This window comes from Schistocerca nitens, chromosome 9 (assembly GCF_023898315.1).
Source record: "Schistocerca nitens isolate TAMUIC-IGC-003100 chromosome 9, iqSchNite1.1, whole genome shotgun sequence".
NCBI classification, from domain to species: Eukaryota; Metazoa; Arthropoda; class Insecta; order Orthoptera; family Acrididae; genus Schistocerca; species Schistocerca nitens.
The window spans coordinates 290,517,939-290,536,016 of NC_064622.1; the positions used below are offsets into that span (position 1 = coordinate 290,517,939).

Here is an 18,078-nt window from a genome sequence, read left to right on the forward strand (position 1 = left end):
TATGTGTTTGTTTGTGTATCTATCGACCTGCCAGCACTTACGTATGGTAAGTCACATCATCTTTGTTTTTAAATAATTCAAACTGATATACATGATTAGAGTTTACTTTAAGGAAGTGTGCAATATGACTGTTTATTCTATTCCCAACATTATTCATTAGTTTAGTCTTATTACACTTGTTTTTATGCCTACTTGCTGTATAAGTTCCTCCATTCATTGTTGAGGTTTGTCTGCAATCGAGGTGAACAGTTCAATCTCATTCACAAAATGATTAACAATGAATATCATCTAAATCTATATCTACATACATACTCTACAAACGTGGCCAAGAGCACCCTGTACCACTACTAGTCATTTATTTTACTGTTCAACTTGCAAATAGAGCAAGGGAAAGACAACTGTTTCTACACACCCGTATGAATCCAAATTTCTCTTATCTTCTTGGTCCTTATGTGAAAAGTATATAGGTGGCAGTAAAATCTATCTCCAATCTGCTTCAAATGCTGGTATTCTACAAATTTTATCAATAGTGTTCTCCAAAAAGAATGTTACCTTCCCTCCAGGGATTCCTATTTGAGTTCCTGAAGTACCTCCTTAAAACTTGCTTGTTACTTGAACCTTCCATTAGCAAATGCAGTAGCCTGGTTTTGTTTGTTACAGGTGTCACAAAGTTGGTCACCTATCCAGCAATTCTCCTGAAAAGAGGAAATTTAAAAGAGAACAAAAGTAATAAGGCATTTTCATCATGAGTGCTTCCTAAGGCACAGTTACATTGAATACAAACAACTAGAAAGTGGATTCCGGGACATCTCATCACATGGCTACAAATGAAAATTATTTTTCAGCTGTCCATAAAAATACTTTAGTTGAAACCATAACTTCAACTGATGGCTGAACAGAATAAGCCAAGCACAAAGCTCCATAAGGGTGAAGAAAATTAGCAATGAAGGTTTAGCTAAAGAATCTGTAGACTGCGGCAGCTTACTGAAAACAATAGAAAAGCTACATTTGATAAAGAAGGTTACAGGATCTACGATTCATCTGGAAGACTGCTCATTAAAATTCAACAGAAAGATTGTTATAACACATAACTATCAACCCATGTCGAGAAGACAAGAAGATCAATAAACATGTTGAGAAATAATGAAACTCGTGGCATTACTGATTGCTGTACAGCAGTAACAGTACAATTAACAACATGATAAAAATGGAAGCAGTCATAAAATTAGACCTTGAAAAAGGCGAAATAAACTCATCTGATGACCGCTTGGTGGGTAATCAATATGAGGACCATTTCAGAATACTATATAACAAAATTCAAAAGACCAAACAACCACTTTAAAACTTCTTCATAGTGATCTCATGGGACTTACTGATGTTTTGAATTTTGGAGGCAACTGACATTTTACTGTGCATCATGAAAGCACATACATAATTATCCATTTCTTGAAAAATAAGAATGAAGTATTTCAAGAATTCAAGTTAAAAATCAAGCAGACTAGTTAACATAGCTACTGAATCAGAACATCCATGAATGTCACTGTAAGAAAATTTTACATAAGGCAAATAATTCAAACTTTACAAATGTCTGCTTGTGTCTGTGTATGTGCGGATGGATATGTGTGTGTGTGCGAGTGTATACCTTTCCCCCTAAGGTAAGTCTTTCCGCTCCCGGGATTGGAATGACTCCTTACCCTCTCCCTTAAAACCCACATCCTTTCATCTTTCCCTCTCCTCCCCTCTTTCCCGATGAAGCAATCATTGGTTGCGAAAGCTTGAATTTTGTGTGTATGTATGTGTTTGTTTGTGTATCTATCGACCTGCCAGCACTTACGTATGGTAAGTCACATCATCTTTGTTTTTAAATAATTCAAACTGATATACATGATTAGAGTTTACTTTAAGGAAGTGTGCAATATGACTGTTTATTCTATTCCCAACATTATTCATTAGTTTAGTCTTATTACACTTGTTTTTATGCCTACTTGCTGTATAAGTTCCTCCATTCATTGTTGAGGTTTGTCTGCAATCGAGGTGAACAGTTCAATCTCATTCACAAAATGATTAACAATGAATATCATCTAAATCTATATCTACATACATACTCTACAAACGTGGCCAAGAGCACCCTGTACCACTACTAGTCATTTATTTTACTGTTCAACTTGCAAATAGAGCAAGGGAAAGACAACTGTTTCTACACACCCGTATGAATCCAAATTTCTCTTATCTTCTTGGTCCTTATGTGAAAAGTATATAGGTGGCAGTAAAATCTATCTCCAATCTGCTTCAAATGCTGGTATTCTACAAATTTTATCAATAGTGTTCTCCAAAAAGAATGTTACCTTCCCTCCAGGGATTCCTATTTGAGTTCCTGAAGTACCTCCTTAAAACTTGCTTGTTACTTGAACCTTCCATTAGCAAATGCAGTAGCCCGCATCTAAACTGCTTCAGTGTCTTCCTTTTATCCACTCAGGTGTGTATCCCAAACACTCGAGCAGTACTCCAGATTTGGTTGTGCTAGTGTACTATATGCTGTCTCCTTTACAGAATAACCCCACTTTCCTAAAATTCTCTCAAATAACCGAAGTTGACCATTCACCTTCTTTACTACAACTGTTATATGATCGTTCCATTTTATATCACTTTGCAATGTTATGCCCAGTTATTTAATCGATGAGACTCTATCAAGCAGCACCATGCTGTATTCAAACACTATGGGTTTGTTTTTCCCACTCATCTACATTAACTTGTATTTTTCTACATTTAGAGCTCACTCTCATTCATCATGACTACAAATTTTGCCTAAGTCATCTTGTATCCTCTACACAGCCACACAACAACACCATCCAGTTGTACAACGCATTATCATCAGACAACAGCTGCAGATTGCTGTTGACACTGTCCACAAGGTCATTTATGTATACAGAAAATAACAACAGTTCTATTACACTTCCCTGAGGCACTCCTGAAGATACCTTTGTCTCTGATGAACACTCACTGTCAAGTACAATGTACTGGGTTCTCTCACTCTAAAAGACTTCGACCCACTCGCATACCTGTAGGCTTGCACGTTTATCAACATTCTGCAGTGGGGCACCATGTCAAACACTTTCCTGAAACCTAGGAATATGGAATCTGCCTATTGCCCTTCATCTATAGTTCACAGAATATCATGTGAGAAAAGGGAAATCTGAGTTTTGCACAAACAATGCTTTCCAAAAGCATGCTTACTCATGAACAGAAGCTTTTCTGTCTCAAGGAAGTTCACTGAATTTGAACTGAGAATATGTTCAAGAATTCTGCAGAAAACCAACGTTATGGACATTTGTCTGTAATTTTGTGAGTCCATTCTTTTACCCTTCTTATATACATGCTTTTTTCCAGTCACCTGGGACTTTGCACTGGGTGAGAGATTCACAACATATGCAAGCTAAGTAAGAGGCCAATGCCATAGAGTACTCTTTGTAAAACAGATTGGGATTCCATTTGGATTTGTTGACTTATTTGTTTTCAATTCTTTCAATTGTTTCTCTACGGCAGGGATGTCTGTTACTATATCCTCCATACTGGGAGTCTGTACAATTGTCAAACAATGGTATGTTTGTATTATTCTCCTACATGAACTATTTCTTAAACATGAAAGTTAAAACTTTGGGTTTCCTTTTGGTATCTTCTACTGCCACACCAGACTGGTCGAGTGACTGGAAAGGAGCCTTAGACACACTTAGCAATTTTACATATGCCCACAATTATATTGGGTCATTGGCAAGATCTATTGCTAAGGTACAGCGGTGGTAGTAGTTGTATGCTTCGCACATCAATCTTCTTACACATGCATGAATCTCTACTAACTACAGCCTGTCATCATTCGCACATTCTCTTTAGAAATGAAAGTGCAAGGGCCTTTGCTTCCTCAGCATTTTCCGAATTTCACTATTAAACCATAGTTAGCCCCTCCATCATTAACACATTTATTTGGCTTGTACTTCTCCAGAGCACGATTTACATTTAAACTTTGCTCATAATTCCTCTATGTCCACCGTACTGAAGTAAATGTCAGTTCACTCTCTAACTGGGATGCTAACAACCGCTTATGTGCTCTTTCTAGCAGAAATACTCTCCTAACCTTCTTGATTGTTACTGACTTACATAACCATAGTCGCTATGATGACATCCCTGTCTCTACACTGACACTACTAATAAGGTCAGGCCTCTTTGTAGCTACAACATCTAAAATATTTTCATTGGTTGTGGGCTGTTGATCCAGCTGTTCAAGACAATTTTTGGAATACTGTGTTCAAAAGTATTTTGCAAGACTGTCTGTCTGTAACCTCTGCAATGAATCCACAGACATTCCAGTCTATACTTGGTAGGTTAAAGTCGCCTCCAACTAATACTGCATTATCTGGGTATTTCTGCACTAATGACCATAGGCTATCTTTCAATGACTCCACATCTATCACATAAAAATCAACCTGATTTCACCTAGACCTGTAACACCTACCAGGTAACTTCACTGTTACACTCAAATTCAGCCTCAACAGACAACATTTTTGTCAACTGCAATAAACACTCCCCCTCCAATGCATCTAATCTGTCTTTCTGTTCACATTCCATGAAGTGCTAAATATCTCAGAACTTTCTACTTTGGTTTCAGCCAGTCCTCAGTCCTGAGAATAATCTGAGTGCAAGAAATTTCCTGGAGGGAAGTAGAATAATTCCAGTGCAAGAAATTTTGGCCAAGGGGTTCTAGGCGCTAAAGTCCGGAACTGCGTGACTGCTATGGTCGCAGATTCGAATCCTGCCTCGGGCATGGATGTGTGTGATGTCCTTAGGTTAGTTAGGTTTAAGTAGTTCTAAGTTCTAGGGGAATGATGACCTCAGACGTTAGGTCCCATAGTGCTCAGAGCCATTTGAACCATTTGCAAGAAATTTCCTGGAGGGGCAGTAAATTCAGGAACTTTGTTATGAGCACTTTGACATTTTACTAATTCACTACCTGTGTGTCATCTGGTGAGTGTTCATCAGAGTACCTAGAACTACTACCTAAGCCAAAAAAAACCAATGTGTACTCCACAACTACTTTGCTATGCGAGTAGCTGCAGCCTCTGTGTAGTGCACCCCTGACCTATCAAGAGGAGTCCTACAATTCCCCACTGAATAACGCAGGTCCAGAAATCTGCAGCCAAGGCCTTCACAGAGTTAACGAAGCCTTTGGTTAAGACACTTCACTCGGCTCCAAACCAATGGACCCATCTCAACTCTAGAAACAATGCTGCAAACTGTGAGCTATGCTTGCATGCCTTGCACAAGGTCAGCAGCCTTCACCATTTCCATGTGCTGCCTGTATAAACTGTAGATATCCTCAGTACCCAAGCAACAGGCATTGTTGGTGCTGACATGAGCCACAACTTGCATGTAACTACACCCTGCATGCTCAACAGCCACAGGCAAGACTTTCTCCACATTTTGGATGAGGTACCCCAGTAGAAAAATCGACTGCGCATTGGCTTTCTTTCCAGCCCTGAACACTTTTTCCCTAAGGGGCTCTAAAATGCAACTAATAGTGGAGCTCCCAATAACTACCATACGTCTGTCCCCTTGTGTCTGTTTGACACTTCTGAAGGAATTGTCACCTGTCCTCTCACAGGGCAAATAGGTAAGGCCAGATAGCCAGCCTCCTCATTGATCCTCCACCTCAAGCAATGTGAAAACATCACCAACCACCATTCATCCTGCAGTGAGGGCAGATCTACTGCATCAGATACACCAGGAGGTGCCTCAGCAGCAGAGTCTGTGGGCAAGAAAAGCGACGCATGAGGTGTTGCATGCAACATGCCATATTCTCCACCACAGCAACACCTGAAGCAGCAGCCGGAAGACAGCTGACCATAGCCAAAAGCACATTCAGCTGTTTGTGAACTGTGGCCATCTCCTCCTGCCTCTGCACACAGCTTGCACACATCCTACCCATCTTATCAGGGCTAACTGAAGAACTAAACTATAAAAGCACACACAGAAGCTTAGATACGCTACTTGCTATTCTCCTGATGTGTCACCAATGGAGGCTGACACCTTAATTAGCAATGCAACTAACTGTTGAGAAGAAATGACAACTGTGCCACAGATTGCCTGACTCTACACTTTACAATTACAAAAACACAAAATTATACCCCTTAAACAGAAAAACACATGCAAAATTTAAGAAATCAACTGCTAGCAAAACACAATATGTAACTTGCCACTCTCCACATCAGTACCAGATTGGGGAATTGGTTCACCCCTTCAATTCATCTGCCACATAAAGTGTTATTTAAAAGCAGGAGGAGTTCCACTGTGCAGAAGTATATGTTATGTCACATGCTCCACTGACATGCACTCCTCCCACATTTAAGGATCAGAACCTTCTTTTGGTGATATCGGACCTCCTTGCCTGACTCTTCTTTCAATCTTGATTTTCTCACTATCCTCATTAAGCCTAATGCAAACTGTTGCACTGAAATAGTTATGATGTAACATAAAGGTACAGCCAAACTTTAGAATTCATTTCTGTGACATAGGAGAAGTATGCTGCATGGATATTGATCAGAAATGCTTTATTTCCATGTCACAGCTATAGCAACAGAAAAAATCACAACACAAAAAAAATTACTGTAGAGCAATGTAATTTCTGGAAGACATTTGTCTAGATAACATATTTAAGTGATTAACATTGCAAGATCGCAGATTAGTGTAAGCACAAGGTAAGTCATTGCAAATGTGAAAAGCTGTTACATTAATAACCAATGTAAGCACCAGAATGTTGATTGCAAGCATGCAAATGATTGCAAGCATGCAAATATGCTTGCATTGCGTAGCAGTGCCAAATGTTAGTTTGTGGGATGGAGTTCCATGCCTGTTGCACTTGGTTGGTCAATACAGGGACAGTTAATGCAATTTGTGGATGACATCAAAAAGATCAGATATATTATTCTCTATGAAAGCAATGTAAATTTATGTTTTGAGACTGAGTGGAAAAATAACATGAGGGACTAAATACAATCACTAAAAATAAAAGTGAAACTACAAAAGAAAATTTTTGTTGATATACTTTAACAATAGCATGACAAATTACATTGCTACATATTATTGCTGATAGTGTTTGCATATGCTGTCTGCAATGTTACTTGCTGCAGTTATGTATCTTTCACTGACAGTGGGGTTGTAATCAATTGCCTCAAGAACTGCCTTTGGCAGTTATACTGTGCTTGTCCACCTAGACCCCCCCCCCCCCCCCCCTGCTACAAGCAGCAAGTTTATGAATCCCATGCTCCCTAAGATAATATTTGAAATGTCCTCTAGATGGATATCTTGATTATGGAAATCTCTCCCAACACAAACATTGAACAACAAAGCCAATACAGTATGTTAAGCTAAACATGAAATGGATTTAACCAAAAATCAAGTTCGTGATGAACACCAGCAAATTACCACATTCCCATAATGTACGAGGGTTGAAAGAAAAGTAATGCCTCCACCTTCATTAACTGGGTTTGGATGGGAATATTTTAATAAATCAAATGCAGAAATAATCCTTAGAATGTGATATTTAATTACTAATATTCACCTTTCCATGTAATGACCACCCAATTGGATACATTTCTGCCAATGATGAACAAGTTCTCTGAAGCCACCATGGAAAAAGTCAACACACTGTTTCCGCAACCTCAGTCTCACAGTTCTCTCAACATTTTCATCAGAAGCATAATGATGTTCCTGCAGAACCACTTTCATTAGTGGGAAGAGATGGAAGTCAGATGGTGCTAAATCTGGATTGTATGGAGGATACTGTTTGGTGGTGAGATTCAGTCTTTGAATTTCTGCTGTGGTGCCACGTGAAGTGTGAGGTTTGGCATTGTCATGCTGCAGGAAATATGACCCATACATTCTTGTGAAATGCAATTCCTCTTTGAGTGATACGACGATTGTCCCGAATCAATCTGTCAACATTTTGCTTGTGAAACTCGGTGGTTGCTGTCACAGGACGTCCAACTCTTTGTTTGGCATTCAGATCAGATGTTCCCACCTCAACATCTTTAAATTTATTCATCCAATGACCCACAGTACTCACATCAACACAATCACCATAAACTGCTTTTATTCTCTTATAAATCTCCTTTGGAGTGACACTTTCTGCTGTCAAGAATGCAACGGTTGCACGTTGCTTAAATCACACTGACCAACTGTATGTGCAGAGTTCCATACTTTACACTTTAACAACACAATCGTTCAATGCTAAAGCTTCCCACCAACTGGAGCTGTACAGAAGAGGCTATGGAACAAGCCAGTACCTGCCGCATACCAATACTGCCAACTGTTGAAGAGTTATGAAGGTGGAGGCCTTACTTTTCAGTCAACCCTGACATAAGTCCGTAATGGTCACTTCAACAGTTCACACTATGTGTACCTAAGGTAATGACATGGGTCATTTATCAGTATAAGCAACATTATTATTGCCTTCAGTGAAACTGAATATAAAACATGGCTGGTGAACCAAGAAATTACAAACCAACCCAAAGTAACGAAGAGGATGTTTTCAACATTTCATGTAAGAAACAATTTTAACTGTTCCTGTGTGTTTCCCATGAGAAACTTAAAATTAAGAATTTTAAGAAAATGAGTCCTAACATGGCAATAATGTTTTTCCATATTCAAGTCCACATAACATAACATATTTCCTTTTCTATGCGTGAATCATAAGAAATACTGGCAAAATCTTTCTGTTACAGCCTGTATATTCTTCAGTAGGCCTATACTAATGTACGCTGAATAAACACTTTATTTCTCACGGGCTGTTAGTACGGATTTGGTTGAATCTTAGTCACAAGCATTCTTAAAAGTTATGAGTTCTAGATAAAGTGAAAATTCATTCTCATCACACTGTTCTATACTTACATTCACAGATTACAAATGGTCAGTTTTCCTACGCGTATTTCTAAAATCTTTTGCTTGATTGAATGCTTTTTTCATGCACTTTATGTTAATTTTAGTGAATATCTTTACATTATGGAGAGGATGGTAACGGGTTTATAGTTCTTCACACCTTGTCTCTCTTTTTTCTTGTGTTGTACGATAACTACAGCACTGCTTCAGTTATGAGAAACTTTTTTTGTCTCAAGACTATCTTTATAAACGTTGTGAAGTGTTATCCCAGAATATTGTTATTTTTATTACCTGGGTTTCCAGTTTATCTCCTGAACTATAAAACATTTATAGAAGTCTTACAATTTTTGTACAGGTCTTCCCTCTGTTATTAGTTACTGTGTCATCTGTCACCTTAACTGATGAAATTTGGTGTCTGCATAACATAAGTTTCAGTTTCGTTTTCTTCATACTGTCATTATTTTCAATTGTTTCTCTATTCACAATTTCACTGTATCTTTTCACATGCCCTTGAAAAAATTTACAAGATATTATGTTTCATTGGAAAATTTCAACTTCAGTGATGATACAAGCATTGTGATGTATAGTATGTCTTGACTGACTTCAAGTACAATACTTGTTACATACTCAAAGGAGTTGTGGTGTGGTGTCTTATTAATTAATTCTCGATAAATGAATACTAAGCTAGCATCATTCAGTTCCACACAAATCACAATAATCTACGTAAAATTAAGATTATGCGTAACAACTAACAAACATACCAAACTACTCCACTACATTTTAGGTGCTTGCACAGACAGTAAGCTGAATTGGAAACATTGCATTCTCCAGACAAATACAATTATCAGTAGCAACATTTGGCTTAAGAATTATGGAACTACAGTATATTCCATCTAGGAGAGATTGCTTTCTTAAAATCAACATATCTTGACTATGTCCATTTTATGTGTTATCATATATTCTTATGGGTGAACATTCCAATTTAAAAAAAAAACTACCAAGGTAAAAAATAAAATAAAAACATTTCCAGTATGCATATTAGAATAAAAATCGTAACTTTTTCAAACACCTAGTAATTACAGCAACACAATCACATTACATACATTCTTTCATATGTTTATTATCCACTGTTAGCTAAAGGATCTGTTAGTGTCACTAAAGCATGTATGTTACTATTAAATTTTCAATTCCCCATCAAGCACTATTACATGAGCAAGGAATAGTACATCTGTATTTAAACATATTGTATGGAAGTGCTTCTACATAGTACCTACACTCTTCACTCGAATTCTTTGACAAAACTAACTATAATCTAACATTTCTCATTATGTGTATACAAAAGTTATAATAAAGATTAAGTTATAGTTATTAAGGTAAAGTTGCAGTGTTCAAAGTTATTATGATTTATAATCACATTGACCTGAATCAAGAGGACCCATTCTGATGTAAGTGGGAAATATCAAGCTCGTTAGTACTTATTATTATCATTATTGTGATGATCATCATTTATATGTTTTGTAACATCTGTATTGTCCTGTTCCACATCGAGTAGCCATTCACATCAAAGACTCATGTAATATATAGTAATAAATTTAGCTAACAATATGGCTGATCCCCTCACACAACAAAATGAATACAGTACAAGCTTATGAAACAGTGTAGAGAGCTACATCTCAAAAAATTGATACACTGGACATGGCTTTCAAGTTGTTCTCTAAGTTCATTTAGAGAGGTGACTGGCTGATTTCTCTTTTCCACCCCAGAAACATTTCACATATACCATAAAACATAAAAAAGGATAAAAAATCCAATTTACATTATATTCCCTACACTCCAAAAAAATGATACTGTAGCACCAGAATAATGTCCAGTCGCAGACACCAATACCAGATTCACAGTGAGCAAAGATCGATAAAGAGCAGTTCTGAAATAGCAGGATGGTGACAATAAAATGGTGAAAAGAAAGAAAATGAGCTAATAATATGGTAAAGCATTTGTATTTAACATTGACCTCTTAAAAGTCAATAAAACTGATGCTATGGTGGGCCAATAGTTTTACATTGCCTTTAAAGTCTGATCCTGGAGGTCATCAAAAGAAACGAAGTGATTGCTTTAAGTCTGTCTCTTACGTAATAAATGTGTAATTTATGTGTTACGGAGATACATCTTTGTCATATCCTGGATTTACTTGTTTTGAAGGGAAAACATAATATGACAGATCCTGTGGATATAACAATGGAATCTTGGCAGATTCAGCAAAGCCAATAATTGTGTTGGGATTATTTAGGGGGGGTATGCACAGACAAGGAAAAAAAAGTTAATGAACTTTTCCCAGATCTCCCAGTTAAAAGTACACTTTTTCCTGGGTGAAAATACACTTTTTCTGCATTTAATTGACAGTAAACTTTCCCTCGGCCAACGGCCTTGCCACAGTGGTAAAACCGGTTCCCGTCAGATCACCGAAGTTAAGTACTGTCGGGCTGGGCTAGCACTTGGATGGGTGACCATCTGGTCTGCCGAGCACTGTTGTCAAGCAGGGTGCACTCAGCCCTAGTGAGGCAAACTGAGGAGCTACTTGATCGAGAAGTTTTTGGAAAGATCTTCAACGTGTCGCAACATGTACCCTGCATATTTTCATATTATGAAAGTACGAAGTCAAGTTCGTTCGAACACAGCACATTAGTTTCCTAAGCATTGACATCGAGATTGCGGTGTGCTTTTATAAGCCAGTCATAGCTCATGTCACTTAATCTCACCAGCCAATGATAGCAGATCTCCAGAGCATAGGACACACGATCAGTGTTATCATGCATAAAATGAAATTTACTTTGAAAGTAACGCTTTTGAAACCATCATTCGCAATATTTTCGCGAGGCCTGTTAGAATTCATTTCAGCAATTGTCAGAGAGCACCAGAAAACAGACATTACTGTGCATGCGCAACTACAATGACGTAGGAAGCCTGTATGTTCGTATGAATATAGCATTAAAAGATCTTACATAGCATTCAGAGATCTTACATTATGTCAGAAACGAAACAGGACAGATGATACTCCAAGATCATCAGAATTTTGTAAATCATACTAAAATGCATAATTTGGCTTAAAGTGCACATTCATATGTCCAGATTCACAAAGCTGTAGGCCCCAACCTGATATTAAGCTTTTCAGTGTGGTTTTCAGGATTCAAATTTTCTTCTAGTACCAGTACTATTTCATGTTTGCTTCTTTATTATGGCATAATGCCATACATGGTGGAAGATAAAAAGTGCACTTGAAATATAGCAAACAATTGAAACTAGCCGATAGTGTGGAATGAAACACTTTGTTTCAAATAAATTAACTGCCTCTGTGGAAAAGACTCATATAGGCAAATTCCTTTAGCAAATCATCAAAAATAACTTCATTGTTCTGCAAGTTGATTAATGCTTGACTGCGAAAAATGTGTAAATAAAATAAAATCAGAAAACTGAAACTAATAACATATTTTAGCCTTCTGTGATTATGTGAACATGTTTTAATACACTTGATAGCTCCCAGCCACAGAATTCTATGTTGTTTTCATTTGATGTGAGAGCTGTAAATGAACAGGAAACAGCAAAATTACTAGAAGTAAAAACTGGTCACACGGGAACTACTCCCACTCCCTACTAAAACTGACTGCTCTGTACATGTGCGAATCTGGCAGCTTGGATATGCCAGAAAAATTTTTCTGGGTAGCATCTTGCTGCTTGTTGCTACTGCTGATACATACAACAGCCACACTTCAAGTAACCAGAAGCAGGAGAAGGTACTGCTCATATGGGACTCAACTGCCCATGTGCATGAGCCCATTGTCAACTGTTCAAACAAATCTAATGTGAACAATTGTGATGTGAAGCTCATCAGAAGCAGCTTGTTGTTATGAAGAATTGCACAATCTTCGTTCTAAAGCCTTTGACATGTTTTACTGTTGGCAGACGCTTGTGAGTGCACTGTGTTTTGTTGTTGTAAGTGACACATTTCCTTTGCAACTTAAGTTTTATTTTGGTTTTTCCCTCTTCTTTAAGTTTTATTTTGATTTGTTTGTCTTGTTTATGTTTTATGGCCGCAGTGGTGGGATACAGCAACATTCTTTGTCAGAGTATCAGTTCTTACAGGTCAAAATTACAAAAAATTTCACTGAAAACTACAACAATGAAAAATGCCTGAAATTTCAAAAAAATCCCGGGTTTTTCCCGGTTTTCTCCTGGATGAAAAAATTCCCAGATTACTCCCAGATTTCCCAGTTGTCCCAGGGCATATACACCCTGTTTAAGGATTCTGCCAATTCTTGTGCAAATGATTAAGCATTTTCATTATTGTGCTGTGGGTGTGTTCTTCTGACATAGAACTTTGTAGTCCTAGTGCGAAAGTAAAAATTAAGTTAAAATCTTGTGAATAATTGGGTCCCATCATATTTATCTACAAAACCTGATTTTTCAATTCTTCTTCTGGGCTAAAGGGTCTTTTGGTGTCCCCAGGTTGCTGGACATTGTCAAACCTACTGTCATTTTCACTTACAAAAGAATGTTTTCCTGCTATGTCCCCAAAGAAATGGAGTTAGTGGGTAAAATTGCTAAGGATACCATTGGTGAGCCATTGTTATTGAGTACACACTTAACAGCTGGTAGTGACAGAGAGGAGGACTGTCACAAAAATATTATCATTATTATGCCACCAAAGTGGCTTCCTGATAGTTATTTATAATGCACATGCACCCTCACTAGATAGTTACTTCATTGGTGGCAGTGGAGCCCAATGCCAGTACCCTATAGTAGCAGTCATTTCCATTAAAATTACTCTTATTCTTGGAGATCTTAACAGCTTCCTCAACATTCTGTCTGAAAATATCACATACTCTGGCTAATACTTGTACATTATTAAAATCTATATCCTGGCCATATCCCCACTATTGTTCTACTGGGTGTTCAGAAAGTAACTATGCAGTGCTATGTTGTGGCGTGCTAAGTAATGATTATGATTGTCAATTATTAATACAACATTTTCCATTGTTTAACATTTTTTAACTATATTTGAACCATATTTGACCAGGTATTTGAATTTGTTCACAGGTTCGGTTTGACTGAAGACCAACGTCATCATGCTGACGATTGAATGAGGAGTGTTTCTTATGGAGCATTTGTTCCACAATGAAGACAATTTTACCACACCAGTAGAAGCTGCATTTGCAGCAAAGTTCCCAGGAGTGAAGATGCCTAACCACAGTGCTGTACAGTATCTCATTACCAAGTTTCAAAAGACCGGAAGCATTCATAATGCCCCAAAATCAGGCAGGTCAGCCACATCCATATCCAAAGAGACAGTGGTGGAGGTGCAAGACATGATGCTGCGAAGTCCAAAGTAATTGGTTAGCTGACTATCTCAGCAGGCCCACGTGTCCGTGTGTTCCACTCACAAGATTCTCGAGACATCACTGTCCATCCGTACAAAATGTTGGTCATGCATCAAATGAGAGACATGGATCACCTGGTAAGTGTTAACTTTTGCAACTGGTTTTTGTCCTCCCTGCAGGGCAATGATGAGGGGATTATTGACCTAACATTTTTCATGGATGAGGCATGGTTTCACTTCTCCAGTTATATGAATAGCCAGAATAGTCATGTGGGGACTATGGAGAATCCGCATGAATTTAAGGTGTCCCCACTGCATGATCAAAAGGTTGGTTTTTGGTGCACCATGACTCATAAATGCATCATTTGGCCAATCTTCTTTCAGGACACCATAAATGCAGAACGGTACTGCACCTGCATTCTGGAACCCTTCCTAGGTGAACTGAATGAGGACGAAATTGAGAGCAGCTGGTACTAACAGGATGGGGCGACTGCGCATACCATCCACAAGGCAATGAACGTTTTAAACGACATCTTTGGTGACCGCATGATCTCTCAAGGACTCTGGTCTCCGCGTTCACCTGACTTGGCTCCACCGGATTAATTTATATGGGGGTATGTTGAAAGGAATGGCCTATGAAGGCTATCTGGACACCATACAAGAACTCCAAGCTGCACTGACACAACACATTTGGAGCATCACTCCCAATGTTCTGCACAAAATCTTCAAGAACATGCAGAAATGTGTGCAAATGTGTCTTCAAGGTCAAGAGGATCACTTCCAGCATCTCTTATAACTTCCATTACTTTAACATGGTAAGTTATAAACTGCATAGTTACTTATTGAACTCCTGTATTATGGTAGATTTCATGCTGTTTTAAATATATGTGGTATTCCTTCTCTTTATGGGTTCTTTTACTGTCATTCTGTTTTAACTTAGATATTTTGTCACAACCACACCTCACTTTCTAACACTCCAGTAGCGTGGAGGCAATCAAGCATGTCCATTGTAGGCCATAAAGAGTTTTTTTAGTACATACTGACTGAAAAATATCTACATCTACATCTAAGTTATTACTCTGATATTCACAGGGTTCAAGGAACCACCTTCAAGCTGTCTCTCTGCCGTTCCACTCTCAAATGGCGTGCAGGAAAAATGAGCACTTAAATTTTCTGTGCGAGCCCTGATTTCTCTTATTTTATTGTGATGATCATTTCTCCCTATGTAGGTGGGTGCCATGTTCCTAAGGGGCCCCATTACATGCCTAATGTTGGAGCTCCCAACTAACAGCAAACCCACCCTCTGTGAATGCCTGGAGCTTGCAGGCTGAGAAGCTTCCTCTGAAACAGACAACTGCATCTGGCTTAGAGACATCTTCAGCAACAGGTAACGCCCAAAACCTGTTCATCAAACGAAATGGGGAGGCCCTACAATTGGCCCCTCAGAAAGTTTTTCGCTGCCTGGCAGACTTTAGAATGATCTCCCACTCAACCACGGGTGAGGGGTCAACCTCAGTGCAAGCAGTACCTGGGGCAGCCACAGCAGTGGACCGATGGGGAGTCACATAGGATGTGCTCGACGTCCCTTGCAACCTCTCGTCCAACTCCGCACAGTGATGCTGTGTGACAGAAGTCAACGCAGCCTGGAGCTGTGAGCACATAGTTGCCAACTCAGCTTGCACCTGTACTCAGCAATCACATTTCCTATCCATAATGCAGTTGCTCCTGTATGAAGCTTGTAAAAATATGTAACAAACGAATGGTGTACTCCACTTATTAGCAACAGGAATTCGAAGTGCTCCCTCACTGATGATCTAACAGACACTGAGCTATACTAACCAAAACAAACAAAAGCCTATATGATATGAGGGTCGATAACAAAGGCGGCACTGTATGCTCCACTGTTATTAAAATAAAAGGTTGTGCCTAGTAAGCACTCGAACACACAAGAAATCACAAAAATAATCTAGTTACTACACAGGTAAGCTCGTGTTGGAAACTTGTAAAAATATGTAACAAACAAATGGTGTACTTACCTTATTAGCAGCAGGAACACGAAGTACTCTGTCTCTGATGGTCAATCTGACAGTCTTTATATCATTTTTTTGCAAAATTTTACTTGTGCGATGAGTTATTTTAATTGCAAATGGTAATCTTACAGACTGAGAAAGAGATTCCTCTTTCTTCCTGTCTGCATTACTGACAGCTGCATTTAAGGGTCTTGTCTATGAAAATGCTTGCATACCTGTTCACCCTCAGCATTTCCTTTAATAAATTATCTACAGTCCCAATATTTTATTGTTACTGATGCAGAATGCATGAGAAGATAGAGTGTTTAGCATTGACTGCTTTGGAGTTGGGCGGTGGTGCAAAATGGCATCTAAACATCTATTTGTGTTGGTAGGCTTCCAACATATACTCTGTGTGCTGGAGTATTGTCACATCTTCTGAAGGCCATGCCATCCACGAGCAGGAGGCATCTCAATCCCCATATACAGGGTGAAGTTGATCTTATGATGAATGTCATTCAAGAAATCATGGAATATTGAAAAAAAAATTATGTACAATACTAATACAATTATCTTGGAAGGAAACATTCATTCAAGTTGTTGACAACTCCTGACATAGGAAAGTTTTCGAATGCAGCCTTGTGTTTATTGCATCTATCTCTTAATACATTTGAACAGTGAAAAACTATTTGTTTTAAAGGGAAAACAGGAGAATGGTATCTTCATAGAATCAGCAAAGTCTAAACTTGGTGGGCAAAAAGAATTATTTATAGTTTCTCTTTTAAGGACTCTACCTATTCTTGTACAAATCCACAACTTAGGAGAAGACAATTACACTTATCAAATTTTCTACTGTTCTTGTTGCTTCTCCTGTGCAAAATATAATTTGATTAGTATCTTTAGCATAACACTGAGAATAATCACTGTAGTACTATACAATTAAGGGCGCAAGTGGGTCCCCACAACATAATGTTGTGGGTATGGTTAAAGACACCACTGCTATGGAGCAGCAGCTTCCACTTGCAGAACAAGCGAGTGCACTACGGCATGGCTTTGACACTCTCCAGTGGCAGCTCTGGAGCTTAAACCAATTCCAGCAGCATCCAACCTACCAGATGGCATAGCACATCAACCAGCATGCAAAATTGTGTTAGCATCATTCACACTACAGACAACTAGCAAACAAATGCACAAAGCCATGCAATTACCCAAGCAAGGTTAGTGGTCAAAATTAGGCATGAGCAATCTCCACTATACAGTGCCTACCCGCTACTACAGACAACTATGCCTCCACTAGTGGAACATTTGCCATTCATACTCTGATACAGGATAACAATGTACTCTTCTGTATTGGCAATGTAACTCTGATACAGGATAACAATGTACTCTTCTGTCTTGGCAATGTAACTGTCTCAAACACAACTGACAGGAACTGTATTCTTCTGAGTGTTCCTATAGCACATAAGCTGTACATCAAAGATGTGTATAACAAGCTGGTTTAATTAATTGACACAGGCTCAGATGTCAGTGTCCCCCACCCTCCTGAAACATCAAAAAACTATGCACCCATAAAATCATCTCAACAATTCAAGAATCCCTATGTTTTGTCACTGAGATGCAGTTGGGAATTTAGAATTCTCACAGAATCTGATGGACTTATGATCTCTGACATCACAGAGCCCTTACTCGGCACAGATTTTCTCCACTGTTATGACACAACTGTGTACATACAGAAGGCTGTACTTCATATGAACAATGAAATTGTACACAGTC

General features: G+C 38.5%; 1 protein-coding gene and 1 pseudogene across 1 annotated transcript in view; one reads left to right on the forward strand and one right to left on the reverse strand.

The window, feature by feature from the left end:
- Positions 1-18,078, reverse strand: part of LOC126204186 (cubilin-like) — a 1,516,445-nt gene that overhangs the window by 1,236,367 nt on the left and 262,000 nt on the right. The window lies entirely within an intron of this gene.
- On the forward strand, positions 11,340-11,457 carry LOC126204605 (5S ribosomal RNA; annotated as a pseudogene).